The sequence below is a fragment of the Theropithecus gelada genome, unplaced genomic scaffold (genome assembly GCF_003255815.1).
Source record: "Theropithecus gelada isolate Dixy unplaced genomic scaffold, Tgel_1.0 HiC_scaffold_15883, whole genome shotgun sequence".
In the NCBI taxonomy this organism is placed as follows: Eukaryota; Metazoa; Chordata; class Mammalia; order Primates; family Cercopithecidae; genus Theropithecus; species Theropithecus gelada.
Genome location: NW_020257640.1, coordinates 1,176,112 through 1,181,495, shown reverse-complemented (window position 1 = coordinate 1,181,495; position 5,384 = coordinate 1,176,112). Strand labels below are relative to the sequence as shown.

The following is a 5,384-nucleotide window of genomic DNA, read 5'->3' as shown; positions in this document are numbered from 1 at the left end:
GCCTCCCAGGTTCACGCCATTCTCCTGCCTCAGCCTCCCGTGTAGCTGGGACTACAGGCGCCCGCCACCGTGCCCGGCTAATTTTTTAAAAAATATTTTTAGTAGAGACGGGGTTTCACCGTGTTAGCCAGGATGGTCTCTATCTCCTGATCTCGTGATCCTCCCATCTCGGCCTCCCAAAGTGCTGGGATTACAGGCGTGAGCCACCGTACCCGGCCACTTAAAATATTTTTGAAGGACCTTCCCTTTGCCGCTGTTGGAGCTCCCAGCCTTGCAGTGCAGCCCAGCTCAGGCCGCGGGCGCCTGGTAGCTGTGTGCTGTCTTCACCAAGAGCTAAGGCCACTCTTTGACCTGCTTTTGCTTCTGCCAATTGCAGGCCCTGCCCCGGGCTGGAACCTTGCTATGGGAATGTGAGATCGATTTAGATACTGCATGCAAATTTGGAAAACCTGGTGAGCTGTGAAGGCTATGAGTCCTCTGAAGACCAGTATGTACTAAGAGGTTCCTGTGTTTGGGAATATAATCTAGATTTTACAGAACTTGGTGAGCAGAAATGGGGAGAGTCTGGAAAACACCACGGCTTTACCCCTTTCTCAATGGTCACTGTAAGTAGTGGTCCCCAGATTCCCGCAGCGTGGGCAGGTTGATCAGCATCGTGTGCTCCTTGCTCTTGCCTTTGTGGTATATAAGTTGTTCCTCAGTGGTGGTCAGTGTTCTGCTGCACTGTATTCTGAGTGTCCTCCATCCTCCCACTGTTAACAGAGATTCACCAACTCAGCAGGACCTCCTTCCCAGGCTCGAAGTCTGAGTTCACAGGACCGCAGAATCCTGGTTGTGGTGCAACTTCTGGTTTTGGCAGTACTTTTGCAAGAAAGTTGAGGTCCTGGAAACTGGACGAATGTTAGAATATTTGTTTGGCCGCAATAGAGCAGCAATGCCCTTCTCAGGCTCATGGCACCTCCCATCCTTTCCTCCATCATCCTCTCATCCTATCCTCCTCACCCTCCCATCCTATCCTCCATCACCCTCCTGTCCTATCCTCCGTCACGCTCCCATCCTATCCTCTGTCACCCTCCCGTCCTGTCCTCCATCACGCTCCCGTCCTGTCCTCCGTCACCCTCCCGTCCTGTGCTCCGTCATCCTCCCACCCTATCCTCCATCATCCTCCCATCCTGTGCTCCATCACCCTCCCATCCTATCCTCCATCACCCTCCCATCCTATCCTCGTCATCCTCCCATCCTGTCCTCCGTCACCCTCCCATCCTATCCTCCGTCACCCTCCCATCCTATCCTCGTTACCCTCCTGTCCTATCCTCTGTTATGCTCCAGGACGTGGAGTAGCCACGCTTATCTGCCGCTTCATGAAGACTCAGGCAGCCATTCCGCATACTCAGACTCACATATGAAAACCAGAGTGGCTTCGGGATATGGTGGTGCCAGAAGCTGATAAAGCAGAAATGCGACGTCAAACACTGGATGTAAAACTTTTGGATTTTTCATCACTTCCTTTTTAGAAAAAGTGCTACCTCCTAACAACTGGGGAAGGGGATATTACAAAGTTCTGTGGTGTTTTGTCCTGTATAGTGTTTTTTATTCTGTTACTTGAGACCAAGAGTAGATATATGATGAAATACTTAAGTATCATATGTCAGTGTAGCATGCAGATGCATATTGCAGTTTTTGGAAGTGATGATTACTGTGGAATGTTAGAAATATATTGTTTAATTTCTGAAACCTGTGATGCCATAAGCAGCATTGGGAATGTAGGCATTGGACTAAAAGAAACTGTGGACAGAAAACTTCAGTCCGAGGTGGTTGTAGTTATTACCTCATAGAGACAATCATATTCTGTTTGGAATTATATTTTCTGGTGTCTGCTCTTCTTCAAACATGGAAGCCAAGCTATGGACTGCTAATTGTGGGTTCTGATCACTTTTGAACTCTGGAGCTTTGAATCCCTCGGTGGTGGTTCTGGTGGGGTGGCCTTCTGGGAAGTGGGCATTACCTTCTATAGGGAAAGGTGGAAACGAAGCTTCTAGAATGTGGCCGTGAATGATTGTGTGCTGACAGAAATGCTGGAAACCTCCATATTTCCTCAGTTCACGAGAGGTAAAGCTCAAATGCTTCAACAAAGGCCTTTTAAAAATGAAAGTTCTCTTTGGAATCTCAAATATTGTTGTAATAGTCTATTTCAATCTTTCATTAAAATGATAAGGTACGGCCGGGCGCGGTGGCTCAAGCCTGTAATCCCAGCACTTTGGGAGGCCGAGACGGGCGGATCACGAGGTCAGGAGATCGAGACCATCCTGCCGACACGGTGAAACCCCGTCTCTACTAAAAAATACAGAAAACTAGCCGGGCGAGGTGGCGGGCGCCTGTAGTCCCAGCTACTCGGGAGGCTGAGGCAGGAGAATGGCGTGAACCCGGGAGGCGGAGCTTGCAGTGAGCTGAGATCCGGCCACTGCACTCCAGCCTGGGCGGCAGAGCGAGACTTCATCTCATTTTTCTAATTTTTCAAAAAAAAATGATAAGGTACATAAAACAAAAAACAATCTTTGTTTTCAGTGAACAAGTAATTCATTCTCATTGTGGAAAAATTAGAAAAAGCCAATAGACAAAGGAAAGGATTACCCTTCATCCCGCTACCCCAAAGTAATCTCTGATGACATTTTGGCTACATCCTTCTGTATAGATCTATGTTAATTTTTAAACAAAATGGAAAAACAACCAGGTCTGGTGGCTCGTGCCTGTAATCCCAGTGCTTTGAGAGGCCAAGGCAGAGGGATCGCTAGAGCTCAGGAGTTTGAGACCAGCCTACAGGGAGACATGGCCTCTACGAAAATAGTCTAAAAATTAGCTGGCATGGTGGCAGTCCCAGCTACTTAGGAGGTTGAGGTTGGAGGACCACTGGAGCCCAGGAGTTTGAGGCAACAGTGAGCTATGATCGAGCCTGGGTGACAGAGTGAGGTCCTCTCTCCAAAAAAAAAAAAAAAAAAAAAAAAGTGGCGACACATTGAACATAATTTTTATAAACTTGCTTTTTAAGATTGCACAATATATTATAAATATCTATCCCTGTATGTAACATATATTTCAGTAACAGTTTTTTAAAGGCCGCTTTGATAATATATCTGTTCTATAATATAAATGTATCATAATTTATTTAGAAAACCCCCATTATTGTACACTTAGTGAGTTTTTTATTTTGCTATGAATATACATCTTTGCACCCATTATTACAACTGTTTTTAAACTTTTTTTTTTTTTTTTTTGAGACAGAGTCTCGCTCTGTCGCCCAGGCTGGAGTGCAGTGGTGCAATCTCGGCTCACTGCAACCTCTGCCTTCTGGGTTCAGGCGATTCTCCTGCCTCAGCCTCCTGAGTAGCTGGGATTACAGGCGCCTGCCACCATGCCCAGCTAATTTTTGTATTTTTAGTAGAGACAGGGTTTCACCATGTTGGACCAGGCTGTCTGGAACTCCTGACCTCAGATGATCTGCCCGCCTCAGCCTCCCAAAGTGTTGGGATTACAGGCATGAGCCACTGTGCCCGGCTTAAACTTTTTTTAAATGAAAAATTTCAAGGAGACACAAAAGTAGAGACTAGGATGGTGAACTTTCACTTATCCATTCTCTGGCTTCAATAATTATCAAAATATCTTCAGTCTTGTTTAATTTTACACTCTGCCACTACTGCTATATTTAATGCAAATCTAATATCTCATAGTATTTTCACCATAAATACTTCAGTATGAATTTATAATATGATTGAATGAATTTATAATTATAGATACATACTGAAATTATAAATTGCTAATAAACACCTAATAATAATTCTACCCAAAAGACTTGAAAGCAATTTCTCAAAGAGAAATTTGTATACTTATGTTCATAACAGCATTATTCACAATAGCCAAGTATCCATCAACAAATGAATTGATAAACAAAATGTAGTATACACATACAATGAAATATTATTCAACCTTAAAAGGGAAATAAATTCTGACACATGCTACAATGTGGATGAACTTCGAGGACATTACACTATCTGAAATAAGCCAATCACGAAATGACAAATGCTATATGATTTCACTCAGATGAGGTACCTAGAGTTGTCAAATTTAGAGTCAGAAGGAATAGAGGTAACCAGGGGAAGAGGGGATGAAGAACTATTATTTAGTGGGTATTAAGTTTAAATTTTTTTTTTTTTTTTTTTCGAGATGGAGTCTCACTCTGTCACCCAGGCTGGAGTGCAGTGGCGAGATCTCACCTAACTGCAACCTCCGCCTCCCGGATTCGAGCGATTCTCCTGTCTCAGCCTCCCCAGTAGCTGGGTTTACAGGTGCACCACCATGCCTGGCTAAGTTTCGTAACTTTAGTAGAGATAGGGTTTCACCATATTGGTCTGGTGGGTTTCACCATGTTGATCAGGCTGGTCTCAAACTCCTGATCTCCGCTGATCCACCCACCTCGGCCTCCCAAAATTATAGGCGTGAGCCACTGTGCCCAGCCGCATTTAAATTTTAAAAAACAAAGTGTTCAGAAAATGGGTGGTAGTAATGACTGCACGACAATGTGAATGTAGTTAACTCTACTGAACTGTTCACTTAGCAATGGTTAAGACGGTAAATTTTATGTTATGTGTACTTTGCCACAACTAACAATAAAATCAGATAAAATTAAAAATATATTTAAAAATCCAAGGCAATCTGAATAAAATATTGACTTTAGTTAATAAAAAGTTATTAATAACCTGAGTATCATCAGATATCCAGCCAGAATTCAAACTTCCTTCATGGCCTCACAAATGTCTTTTCACAGTTAGTCTGTTGGAAGCAGGAGTGAAACCAGGTCCGCACATTGCATTTGGAATCTGGAATCTTCAGAATAAGTTCTGGGAAGTGAAATGGCTAGCTAAAAGTGTATACATTTTTAAAGAATTTTGCTGCCTATTACAAAATTGCCCTTCATAAATTATGTATCATTAAGCTCCTGTGTTCACTTTTCTTTAAAAGCTGAACTTTTGAAATTATTTCTGGAGAGACTGCCTCCCCGAGCTGGACGTGCGTTCTTATGGGTCCTCGTATTCTTGCCGGCTTCTGCGCCCACCTCCATCCACCTTCTTGATTGTTCCTCTCTAGTTTTCACTGTCAAGTTATAACTCTAACTGGAAACGTGTGCAAGAAGGTTCCTAGCTCACCAAAACCCCAACTCGCCTTTACTCTCTCTGGGTCTTACCGGCTGCCAGACACCTCTCCACATGCCTCTGCCTCCTCCTCCTCCCCTCCTCCCCTTCGGTTTCTCTGACCCATGGCAGCTCGCTGGTGTGGTGGTGAGATGGAAAGTATGGCTGGTGGGGTGTTGGGGGATAGGGGAGTAGGATATG

General features: G+C 44.2%; 1 pseudogene; it reads left to right on the top strand.

Annotated features, from left to right (window-relative positions):
• The window catches only part of LOC112617137, a 65,434-nt pseudogene extending 64,028 nt beyond the window's left edge, over positions 1–1,406 (top strand).
• The last annotated feature ends 3,978 nt before the right edge of the window (positions 1,407–5,384 follow it).